The following is a 13,752-nucleotide window of genomic DNA, read 5'->3' as shown; positions in this document are numbered from 1 at the left end:
GATATAGTGTTTGGTGAAGATAAATGGATTTTAGACTTTATTATGTGACGATGAAGTCTTAAAATTGGCTCTTGCTTTTTATTTCTTGTTAGTTGTTACTTCATCAATAAGGCATTTTATTTATTTATTTATATTTTTAAATATTTTTTTAAGTTAAAAAATTGAGGCTTATGCTTTACGCCTCGCCTTAGTTTTTGGTGGAGTGCTTCGCTAGGCTTCAATGCTTTTTACAACATTGCTAACAGGCCATATGTTGTAAATATAAGCCAAATCCTGAACTTAAAATCCTCATAAAATATTGATAAAATCTGAAATACTACGTTTTACCAGTGTTGTAAGAACAAATCGAATTGACCTGAATCAGCCGATTCAGCTGAATTGAGCAATGATTGAATTAGCCGATACCTGAATCAGGTCTGAATCAGCTTATATATATATATATATATACACGTTTTTTTCTTTCTAAACCCAATTCTGATAACATTGCTTTTCACTATATTTTATCTAGAGATCAATGGGTTTTTTAGTTTTTGTTTTTTCGTATTTTTTTCAATTTTCAAGATCCGTGACTATGCTCACAAATCACAATGCCATAAGCTGCCATTTTTTCTCCTAATAATCCAAGTGATGCTTGATCAGTTGGCACTTTCTTAAAGCATCTAACGCGTCACTATGTAGCAGGATGTAGGGCCGTTAGGCTCTTTCATCATTCTCTGCAGGACTAAAAAATTGTACCACTAGAAAAAGTGCCGTCTACTTTGGAGAAAGTATTCCCACCAACCTTCTGTGAGAGAGAGGGAAACACCCACTGCTAGTGTGAACTTTCCGAGTTAAAAGAAGAAAACATACACTCATACCATTTAAGATTCTGTCACTGGAAAATCATTTCCCATGAAAAGCAATGCTACAATAAATGCAAAAGGCCTCTCAGATACCAAGTGCCCAACTGCCCATATCCCTTCATGTCTTGAAAAAACTTCCATTTTTCTGCAACGAGGCAATAAATTTCAATTAGTTTCTTGGTACTCACATGTTGCAGCCTTGCAGACCCTTGGGAATTCTAGGGCACTCTGCATGGACTTCCCTTCCTAGCCAAGGTAAAGGTACACGAGTGCAACCATTTAGTGGCACACTGTGTCCTTTTCTGATAGCCCCAAAAATATCCCATATCACAAAAGAAGCCCTTTATGGGTGCTACTGCTACTATAGGTAGAGGGACGAGAGTCAGAGACCCCTTTGTTTGGCATCTTTTTATCATGAAATTCTTGGAATTCTAAACCACGTCTGGTCATTGTAAGATGGTGGTGCTTACTTCCTCTGTTGCTGGTGGACTATAAGATTGGTGTCTTGGATGGAGGACGTGATTTGGGACTAGTGGTGATCTGGGGTGTTGAGGTGGTGTCAAAGAATGAGGTCTACAGACGCAGGTAGTCCATTGAGTGTTGCTGTCTGCAACCCTCATGGTTTGAAGTTGGTTGAGAGAAGATTGAAGATCACAGAACTCGTTCTTAGGTGTGTGATATGTGGACTAGGGGTACTTGTGTCTGTTCTTGTAGGGACTGATACCCAAGTCAGGCAGATTTTCACCATTGAAAAGAGGGCCAGGTTCACAGACATGAGAGCTTTGGTGTGAGTTCCACTGTTCTTATATTTCTTTCCCAAACTGTTGCTTTGATTGATATCTTTTTTTGTTTACTTACTGGTTTGCTTATTACAGTTTTTGATGAATATGAGTGCAAGAATTCTTTTTGGTTTTCAGGTTTTTGGTGATTGCAAACGGAATGGTGGCTTTTTACTGTTTGGTTCAAGTCTTAAGGTGTGCCATTAGCATGTTTAAAGGAAGTGGAAGCTTGTTGCTCAACAAGTCACTGGCTTGGATTATTTTCTCATGCGACCAGGTTGGCTCTATCCCCTTTGTGGTGAATTATATTCAATACTTCTATAATTATTTGAAGAGCTTTCCTAAAGAAAGGTTATCTTACCTGTAACATATTTCTGTTCCCATCTCTTTTTCCTTGCCCTTTCTGTTAACTTCTTAAGCATGATACTCGGCTAGTATTCAACTCTGCCTACTGAAATGAGAAACTACACTTGCATTTTGAGGGATTAGTCAAATCATGCCTTTGTGTGATCATGGTGTTGCAGTAACTATTAGAAATGACAAAAAAATATCTCTGAGCTGAACAGAGAAAATACTAGGAACGTATCAAATTCTGTGGCTTCTTCCTTTTAGTCCTGGGCTTACCTCTGGGATAACACAAATATTCTCGTGTACATTTCCCTTTGAAAAAATATTCTATACCTATCACACTGAACCTTTTAGAAGATTCTGATGCATGGAGATCGGATAAAGAATAACCAAGGACCGTAGAGGAGCAATCCTCTGTTTTCCTGCTAGTCTGAAAGGTTCATGTTCATGTTCATTCATCATCATCGTCTTTTGCTTTTAAGGTTTTTCTGTTTGAAACTTGGAAAAAAAAAGATTCCGTTCTACAACACCACGTTTGCTGTTTTCTTTAGGCTCAATTCCAATAAAAAAATTTATCTGACTCTTGTATTTGAAATTCAAGTCCTCAAATGATGCTAGTATTTTTTCCAAAGATCTTTCGCATTTTTCCTTAATTCCTGAAGTACTATCCACCTCACACACTTGGCAGAACTGCATTGATGTTTTTTGTTTTGTTTATTCCATGTGCGTTTCACCATATTGTTAGTCTTAATTACAAGGTACACCCAAGTTGCTTATAGAATCTGATACATTGGCAAATACACCACAAAAGGCCCCATGATTTGGTTATAGAATCTAATACTTGGTATCACAGTTGCATGATTACCCACGTACTTAATTTATGTCAATCTTCAAGAACTGATCAAATGGCGTGGCAAAGTTGTGCAGGTCATGGCTTATGTTACACTTGCAGCAGCTGCTGCAGCGACACAGTCGGCAGCACTAGCAGAGAAGGGGCAGCCTGAGTTAGAGTGGATGAAGCTATGTGATTTGTATAAAAAGTTCTGCACCCAAGTGGGGGAAGGCGTGGTTAGTTCTTACATCGTCAGTGTTAGCATGATCACTCTCTCTTGTATGTCTGCGTTTAATCTATTTAGGCTGTATGGTAACAATGATAAGAGTTAGAACATGTGGTAATCTTTCTGACTCTCTCTAAGGTTGTATGAGATTTGCCACCCTTTTGCAACTATACTAACTACAACCTAAAAAAACTTCATTTTGTGCTGTAGTTTGTGCGCCTGTGTGTGTGAGAGAGAGAGAGAAAACATTCATCACTCAACATTACCAAAATACATCCAACAGAATATTGGATGGGAGAGAAACATAAGAGCAAAACAACCACAATCTAGATGGTGATTGTGCATAGTTCAGAGTACAAGCAGATCAACCCCTCCCCCTTACTATGTAATTTAAGAGCCAGATACACATCAGACATGACCCATTGGCGGTAAGTCATGTCCTTTCTTGCAAAGAATGCACATGCTGGGAAATTGAATCCCCTGTTTCCTGACATTAATTTGGGTTTGAACATGATCCAGAGCCACAAGCCACGCCAAAGTTTTTGCCCTTGGGGCGGGCCCCTTACCTCACATACAATCATTGGGAAACCAGTCCATCCTGAATGGCAACAATGAATGGTAAACTTGCTTAATGGAGAACCTATCTCCGCTCGCCATGGCTCAGTGAAGCCAAGGCTGACCATGAACAGACCTAAGATCTCTGCCACTGAAGGAACGAAGTGTCTTCCGCCACTTCAGCCAGAAGGATGAATGACACACTGAATTGGGCGTCGAAAGAAGGGAGTTAGGTAGACTACCATATTTTTGCCTAACAAACGTAGCCCAAGGAAATTGAGATGTGGAAGCTTTCCAAGCCCACTTCAAGACTAAAACGATGCTCCTTTTTCTCAGAGCTGGAATCTCCAAGCTATCTCGCTGCTTCAGGAGAACAATCTGTTGCCAAAAAACAAGCAGATACTTTTTGTGCAACACATTCTCAGACCAAAGGAAGTGCGAAAGCAAACGGTTAATCGTCAGTTCTACTGTCGTTGGTATAATGGATATGCTCATTCAAAACTCTAATAATTGGGCCAAAACATGACGAATGAGTGTCAATTGTCCCGCAAAAGATAAATATTGGGCCTTCCAAGCCTGCAATCTCCCTTGCATCCGCTCTATAGTAGACATCCAAGAAGAAGTTTCTGTTGGCTGCAGAGAGTGCAACGATAGACCCAAGAAATTGACAGGAAGGTCGGATATTGGGCAGTTGAAGATCCTTGCAGCAGCCGAGACGAAGGTCAACATTGAGAATTACCCGAGCGCACTTACTCTCGTTCAGGTGAAGGCCTTAAATTGCAACGAAGACTTTAATAATGAAGCACAACCTGGACATTTGATTAACATTCACATGTTCAAATATTAAAGTATCGTCTGCATATTGAATTGTGTGACCAACAAAACCAGGAATGCCCAAGGATTCCAAGAAGCTTGTTTGTTCTGCCATTTTCATGAGAATAGGTAAATCATCTGCCGCGATATTAAAAAGGATAGGTGCTAGGGGACAACCCTGTCGTACACCTCTAGCCAGCTTGAATTTTTCCCTCTTATTCCGTTGATGCAAACTGACGATACGAATTTTGTGACCAACTCCTTAACCCATGCTATAAACCGGCTGCCAAACCCCGTGTTAATTAGAGATTCAATCCAAAAATCCCATGCCAGACTATCATAAGCCTTGGGAAAATCCAGTCGACTGTAAAGAGTGAAGAAGCTCAGTTGTACAAATAAAAGACCCTTGCAAACTTCGACCTGGAATAAAAACACCCTGGTTCGGAGAGACAAGTTGATCAATGAAAGCGCACAACCGATTAGCCAACACCTTAGATATAATGCAATACAGAGCACCCATCACCGAAATCGGCTTGAAGTTGGATATGTCTTACGCCCCTTGCCTCTTAGGAATCAAAGAGATGACTGCCACATGATGTGGTTTAGGCAGCCTCGCATTACGATAAAATTCATCAAACAAGTAGAGCAGGTCAGTTTTAACACTTGACCAAAATGCTTTAAAGAAGTCGACATGAAAACCATCAAGGCCTGGGGCCTTCCATCCCGATGGTCCGCTAATAGCATTTGAAATCTCAACTTCGGTGAATCGAGCCTGCAGAGAAACAAATTGGTTTGCCACCAACCGCTTATAGCCCATATCGCCGATGACCCCCCCCCCCCCCCCCCCCCCCCGACGCCTAAGTCGGCCGAATACAGCCTGGAGAAATAAGAAGTAATAGCTGGCAGGCAATTATGCAGACCAAACTGACATCCATCGATCTCGACCGAGAGAAATTGGTTCTTATTGTATTTATTTGATACGTTCATGTGAAAAAATCGTGTATTATCATCGTCATTAGCCAACCATGCAACTCTGGCCCTCAACTTCCATCTAAGCTCATCTTGTGCTCTCTATTCTACAATGAGGGCAGAGAGGATGACGACACGCTCCTGCAACTGAAGCACTTGACCCTCCGGTACACCAGCAAGATCGACCTGACGTTGGGCCAAATAGGAGAGCTCAGCTTCCCACTGGCCGATGAACCTAAACTTGTTCAGGTTATTAAAGCCTAGTCATTCTTTAATACATTGTCAAAGACGAAGAAGCTTTGCATGGATGCAGATGGCCACCCAAGATCCCGTAGCAGGTTGAGCCCATGATTGTCTGATCAACTGCTGAAAGTCTGGCACCCTAAGCCACCACTCCTCAAAGAAGAACCTACGACACGCCTTGAAGCTTGCGCCCCAAGAAACAGTCATTTGTCCATGAACGGACAGGGTCCGCGGCAGCAGACAAGCAGTGACATCCGAAACTGCGTGAAATAGTTCTGGGGAGAGAAAATTGCGATCAAGTATCCGCAAGCAAGGGCGAGACCTCATATTTGACCATGAGAATTGTTCCCCCACGTGAGGTACTGAGTAAAGTTGGTTCTGTCGAACAAACTTATGAAACCCCCTAATGGAGGGGTTGAGAAGAACCAGTAAACTAGAATCCTGCGTGGACAACAGGCAATTGAAATCCCCTCCTAAACACTGAAGAGCTCCAAATGTAACCAAAACTCGGTCCAAATCAGCCCAGAACATTGGTCGCGAAGCAGACACGACAGGGCCATACACAAAGGTGAAGACAACAACTTATAGCGACGGCAGAATCTTGCAGAAAGGGAGATTGAATAAAGACCAATATCTACTATCGCCACCTTAAGAGAAGCTTTCCAAAGAACCAGGATTCCCCCATCAAACCCAACGGATGACTTAAGAGCATATGTCGCACTTCTCTATAAGTAAGATATCACTGATAAGAATATCCTCCATTTTGGTTTCCCAAATTACAACGACATACAGACTTTCATACCTAATCCAATTAGCTAAAAACAATCGCTTACAGGGGCAATTTGTGCCCTTAATATTCCAAATACACACCTTCATGATAAATACTCAGACAACACCCTAGTACACCTTTGCATGTCTGAGCGTCGAACTGAGCTGGAGCCATCTGCTTGAAGTTGGGCTTGCGAACATGTCAATGATTTAGCTCTACGAAGACTATTTGTGACCCTGGCCGTCGATCGTGCTCGAGGAACAATCTGTTGTTGGATCAAAGAAAGTTGCATGAGTGAAATCTGCACTCCTAGTGCCTGTGCAACCTCGACGAATGACATACCCCATATGTCAAACAAGTCATCGACCCCCTGCGACCCACCCACTGAACCTAACGAATCTGGGCAAGTTTGTGGATGCACTAGTTGCAAGTAGGAGGCCCCCGAGGTCCCTTGAAAAGATGCTCTGATAACCTCCACGGGACATCCCCCGTCTTGATCGGGCAGGCAGTCCGCCAAACACAGAAAGTGGGTTTTTTACGGCATGCAAGGTGACAACGAGACCATGCAGGTAAAATCCAAAACAGACATCGAGGCGGACCCCATGCACACCAGGATGCCTTTGCACGGTAGGAATATCGTAAGAATACGAATTATAGAATCAGCAGAACAAAAGATCCCATGATGATAAAAAAATGAACGGGCCTAGGATCCATCATGGGCGATAGATGCAGCACAACTCCCAGAAGCAAGACCGTGGCGGCGGCCCAATAGTCGAAGAGGCAAACCGGATGAACATATAGAGCCTGAAGAATTCTCAACGCAAGTGGACCCATACTCCATCTCGAGGGCAGTCGTACTCATTAACTCATCATGGTGAATGAGACAGTTTGTCGGCTTGAAAGGACGCTTCCTGATGGACTCTCTGGGATACGAGCAGTAGAACTCTGACGAACGACCGATATCACAAGATGAACAGACGACACTAAATGCCTTCAACGGTACCCAGAGCAATCCTATCTTAACCGCCAAAAATGGAGAGGTACCTGCCTCCACGGTACACACCTGCACCACATCACAGAAAGATACAACAGGTCGACTAGGAGCATGGACCCAATGCCTGGCCTGTGATGAAGGTTTCGACATACGAGACTCGCTGGAGAGGCAAATAATACACCGAATTCTCGAACGATCTGAGCCACACCTGTGACAGAAAACTCTTGAACGAAAGTTGCAATTGAAACAGATAGTACACCACCAGTCTCTCAGCTTCGCTCAGCACGTATCCGCCAGTTGCCTAATGTTGCAGAAAGAAGGTTGTCATGCCAGCCTAACCTCATTCCACCCCTCTAATACATCCTTGTTAGAGCACGACCGGAAGAAAGGAGCATTGAGCGACCTCTGAATCTCGTTTTCTTCCAGAGCTTCCTTGTGAAGAGACTTGACAAACCACTGGATGTCCCCTATATCAAGTGCTCGTCGACCAAGCCGCGGACCAAGAACCCAGATAATGATGCGAAGAATCCCTGAGACAACCTAAACGTGACGAAGCCCCCCACTTTTGGAGTGACACCGCGAAGGCCCAAGCATTAATACCCTCCGCCAACTCCAAGAGAGCTTGTTTGTTGTGAGAAATTGACCGACTACACGAGAGACTCCAAAATCGCTCGGACCCCCGCGACTTGCCTCTCATCATCAGCATAGAGAGAGAGAGAGAGAGAGAGAGAGAGAGTTACCCTGCGTCTTTGACAAGAATGCCTTCGTGATGAAGGCATGAAAGGATCTGAAGGCGGGAGACGAGATATTGTTCCTTTCGAGCAGGAACAGGGAGTCCACCAGAGCTCTTGGGGTACCGAGGGTCGCAACGACGAGCCGGTGGGGTTGGTGGTGCGGTCGAGGCTGAATGCTCTCCTGGCGGAGGATGGCGTGGTGGAAGGTCGTGAGGTGCTCGATTTCAGGGGGGAACTAGGCGTGACTGATAGGGTTTTGCAGAGAGAGAGAGAGTGGGCGATAGAGAGAGATGCACCGATTGAGGATGTCATCGGAATGGTGGTGGTAATGGGCGGTGGTCTGCCGGAAAGCATCGGTGGCTGGAGGAGGAACTGGGTGAAGGGGGAGGAAGTGATGTCGGGTGAGGGTTTTACCGATAAGAGAGAGCTGGGTGTCGAGTGACTGTTGTTAGGGTTTTGCAGAGAGGGAGAGTGTGATAGAGAGAGATGCACCGATTGAGGAGGTCATCAGAATGTTGGTGGGGAGAGAGAGAGAGAGAATCCAAGTACTAATCTATTTGGGCTGCTCAAGTAAGACTGCAAGGACTTTTCTCCTTATGATTTTAGCTTGATAATTTTGATTACATGCTGAAACCATAGTAACAAATACTCCACGATAATTGAAAAATACATCAAATTTTATCCCCTAAACCCGATATAATTCTGAAAAAACATGCTATTTTTCAAATATCGCCTCTTTTGAAAATATCATGATATCATTGCATTACTAAATCGATATTGACATTTTTATAGATTGTTATATTTCAATTTTTTTATTCTATTTTGTATATTTACTTGTATTTTTTAAAATTTAAATATGCCAATAGTATCCCGAGATTTTGTTGAGAAACAAAAATTTTTAAAATATCGCGAGATTTTCCCTTGTGGTAGGAAATCCCAAATTTGAGATTTGTGACTATAGTTGATACCTTGAGCGAGTCCAGTTGGGCTGGCAAATGAGCCAAACAGCTTGTAAATTTGACTCGATTCATCTAACTAACGAGTTTGACATAAAATAGGCTCATAGCCAACTCCACAAGCCTGTTTTATGAGTTGTGTTTTAACAAGCAAAGCTTGAAGAAGGGTTACTCAGCTTGCCAGCTTGGATAGGCTTATGAAGGGTCTACTTGGGTACGCTAGACGGTACCGTACCCACTAGTGACCCCACTAATTTTCTAGTATTTGCGTTAAATTTTATTGATTTAACAATATGAATGCGACCTCGATGGTTGTTTCACGAACACAAGTTTTTGAAGGACTTAAAAACATCACTTTTTCTTTTTTGCAACAAAGCAATTTTAAGTATTTTGTTTTAGAGAAAATCTAAGTACGTTCTTTATTAAGCAAACAATTGCAAGTTCAAATACAGGGCGTGATTGACTAAATATTTAGTGTACCCATATTTTTTTGAAAAAGATTGTGGTACTATTGAGGGCTGCTGGGTGAAACGGATAGAGTACAAGCTGAATCCCACATGATCCAAATTCAAATCGAATTTTTGCTTAGTCAATCTGAATTCGAGTATAAATCCAAATAAGATTCAACAACGTAATATTGAATCTGGATCCAAAATATATATGGTGACATTGGATATGGTAAAGGTCGACCAAAATCAATGTTTTGATGATACTGGATATGGTAAAAGAATACCAAATCAACATTTTTACATGTATAATGTGCAAAATTGATCAGATTGGATCCGAATATGAATGTAGATTCTATATAAAACATTGATTTGGATCTGATCCAAATCCAAAAATGGCAGAAAATATGTAAATCCAAATCTGATCTGATTGCTCTTTTGGATCTTATTTTTATGATATGTGTCCAGAATTAAACTTCTGGATTCAGATCGATATCTCAGAAAACACGATCTGTTTGCACCCACCCTTAGTGCTGCTACCAGGTTGGATTCTTGGAATCAGTTAAGTGAAAAAATTTCAGGATTTGCCAAAGGGTTTTCTTCTAAGTCCTTGTCATGTATGAGTTTTATTGCTTAGGCTATCATTTTTGTTTTCAGCTGTCTCAAGGGAAATGTTCTCTCTTATATTCATCACTTAGTTATGCATTGTTGACACAGTAATAACAAATGTGGGCGATGTTTCCAAAATATCATGATCTTATTGTAATATTTTCAAAACCCAACATAATATCGAAAATATTTGTGTCAGAGATCTCACCTATTTTGAAAATATCATGATTTTATTGCAAGATTATTGCATTACTAACGTGACATTAACATTTTTTTTATATTTTTATAACTTTAATGTTTTTCAATATATACACATATGCACGAACATGAGTGTGTGTATGCCTGCTATTGTAATGTTTTTCATAGAGATAATGATCCATATTACATCGATACGAGCGTGTATACACTACAAGAAAAATGCAGATTAGCGATGGACGTTATCCATCGTTAATTCATCGCTAATGTGTTTAGCGATGGATTAATGACAGAAATTGGCCGTCGCATAATCCTGGTTGCTAAAATGTGACAGAATTTATTTGTCGTCAATCTGTCGCTAATTAGTGACGGATAATGTCTGTCGCTAATCCATCACTAAATAAGGACTGATTTGGTTTTGCGAAAGAATGTATTCTGTTGCTAAAATTTAACGATGAATACATATTCGTCGCTAATGTCCATCGCCAATTAAGTGAGGGATTAGCGATGAATTAAATTCCGATGCAAAACATCGACTGATTTAAATTGGCGATGAATATTTGCGACGGATAATATCCATCATAAATTTTTTTTTTTTTTGAAATATGAATATCGAGAAAAATTTCTCGTTATACAATTTATATAACCTGTGTATAAAAAATAAAGTACACATAAAAAATACATATACAAAGCAGGTGAAACAAATTTAACACAAGTTATAAGTTACAGTATAGTTCTTGCCAAGTTCTAATTAGTTACAAGTACGTAAAACAAATTAAACAGATGAATCTAATCCTCACCAAGATTTGGGGCATCATTCGCTTCATTGTCTCGATATGCCCCTTCATCAGCTCCTATACGTTGATCATCTTCAGCATCCTATAAGAGAACCAAAATGTTAGTATTGATAAACAAAATATAATAAAATAAATTATATGCAATGCACTTAGTCTAATGCAATCAAAGTAAATGGTTGAATGACACATAGACTAGCAATAAAGTGAAGGACAATAACAGAATTCAGATATGTGTTCTAAGACTGACAAAAAAAAATCATAGTGATTCAATCATGCATATATGTGTTCTAGGGTTGTCAAAAAAATGTCACAGTGATTCACGCATGCATATAATGTTTATAAAGTTATCAAATAAATGTGTTATATATCACAATCATGCATATATGTGTCATAAGGCAGTAAAAAAACTTCCATAGTGATAAAATCATGCTTATATGTTTCTAAGGTTGTCAAAAAACTTTCATAGTGATTCAATCATGCATATATGTGTTCTAAGGCAGTAGAAAATTTTTATAGTGATTCAATCATGCATATATGTGTTCTAAGGCAGTAAAAAAAATTATAGTGATTCAATCATGCATATATGTGTTCTAAGACAGTAAAACAATTTCATAGTGATAAAATCATGCTTATATGTGTTCTAAGGTTGTCAAAAAACTTTCATAGTGATTCAATAATGCATATATGTGTTATAAGGCAGTCAAAAAACTTTCATATATGCTAATATCATGCTCATATGTGTTCTAAGGTTGTCAAAAAACTTTCATAGTGATTCAATCATGCTTATATGTATTCTAAGGCAGTCAAAAAACTTTCATAGTTATTCAATCATGCATATATGTGTTTTAAGGTTGTCAAAAAACTTTCATATTGATTCAATCATGCATATATGTGTTATAAGGCAGTCAAAAAACTTTCATATATGTTAATATCATGCTCATATGTATTCTAAAGTTGTCATAGTGATGGAAGAATGATTATATGTGTTCTAAGGTTGTCAAAAAACTTTTATAGTGATTCAATCATGCATATATGTGTTATAAGGCAGTCAAAAAAATTTATAGTGATAAAATCATGCTTATATGTGTTCAATCATGCATATACTAGCTTGAAATCTAACGATATGAAACAAATTACATGAATCTTTATACCTGACGGACATCGGAGCTCATGTTGAATTCAGACGAAGTTCCCCTGTCCCGAAAAAAGTTGCACAACTCATTATGGACAAGGTTGAGAATGACTTCATGTAAAAAGTTATACATTTTATCCTCAAGACACTGACAAACACCATCCCAAGACAAAGTACAGTCAATCGGACGATGGGAGTTGATGCTAGCGGGCGAACTCTCAGAGCCCTGGCTGCAGGAGGCAACGACTGTTGTGGTGTTCATGTTACTCCCAAACCCGAATACACGACCCTTTTTGGGTTCACCGGTTGCAGTCACCCATGCTGCAGGATCAAAAGGCCGATGTTGAATAGAGTCATCACCATATCGTTTTACCATATGTTGCTTGTATGACTCCTACAAAGTAAATATTACAATATGAATTAATAATTAAGAATTACACATGTGTGTAGATGATAAAAAAATTAATTAAAAAGTATGTAAAAATACTTATAAATTTGATAATATATATTGATGAGTTACCATTTTCTTCTGGTGGCTCCCAAAAGTCCTAGATTTACCTGTGTGTAGATGGGCATCAAACATCTTCACTCGATTTTATGCAGCCTTTGCTGAGCGGTTTCGAAATTCATTGCTCGCTCACTTGTCGTGCATTCCCTCCCAATAATCTCTCCTGATAGTAGAAGGGCCATGACCCTTCCACTGTAGTGGATCATCTATCCCACTGACTGCTTTTATTGTTGCAGTCTTTATATTATGCAGTATGTTGGCAAATCGATTGGCAGCCACCTTTTGCCACACTACCCTCGCGTCTTTCTCCTCATTCGCAGTCGCGAAGCGATGCATTGTCTACAAATACTTTCAGAAAGTTAACACACATGACTATAACAAAAAATTAAATATGAAACACATTAGTTATAATAAACAATTGTATACCATGAATGAGGATAATAATCTATCCAACACCTCTTTCGGGTACTCTTTTTATTGAGTGACCGGTCCTGGAAGATGTTGCAGTAGTGACTTCCTAATTTTTTGTATTACTTCTTGTGTCTCGAACCTTGCACTGCACATGAATTGATACACATTAACAATCGATTGTCGATATACACTATTTATAAGATAAGTATTGGACAAGTGACAATGAAATACTTATGGTCGACTATCGATATACACTATTTGAATGAGTTATCATGTGTCAGACTGAGAAGACCCTGCATTCGGCGTTGTCTTGTGACGTGTATGAATAAACGGTGTAGGTGGGTCATGTGCAGACGAAATATCACCTATAGAAAATTGAGTTAGAAATTCACATAATGCACATTTAAACTAATTAAGTATACAATTAGTTAAATGATATACCTATCGAAGCAGCCTGTGAAGGTGAAGGCTGAGACTGACTACCATTGGGTGTTCGACCACTGTGACCTCCACGAACCATATTCTAACACATAAAAATTGTATTTGGATCAGTTACACAACTCTATATCTTTATGGAAACATAATCAAATCAGA

At 39.9% G+C, this 13,752-nt stretch overlaps 1 pseudogene; it reads left to right on the top strand.

Annotated features, from left to right (window-relative positions):
- Positions 1 to 1,408: 1,408 nt before the first annotated feature.
- On the top strand, positions 1,409 to 8,499 carry LOC149848191 (CASP-like protein 2B2; annotated as a pseudogene).
- The last annotated feature ends 5,253 nt before the right edge of the window (positions 8,500 to 13,752 follow it).

The sequence above is a fragment of the Nuphar pumila genome, chromosome 1 (assembly GCF_984573655.1).
Source record: "Nuphar pumila chromosome 1, dmNupPumi1.hap1.1, whole genome shotgun sequence".
In the NCBI taxonomy this organism is placed as follows: Eukaryota; Viridiplantae; Streptophyta; class Magnoliopsida; order Nymphaeales; family Nymphaeaceae; genus Nuphar; species Nuphar pumila.
This window is presented reverse-complemented; position numbering and strand designations above follow the sequence as displayed.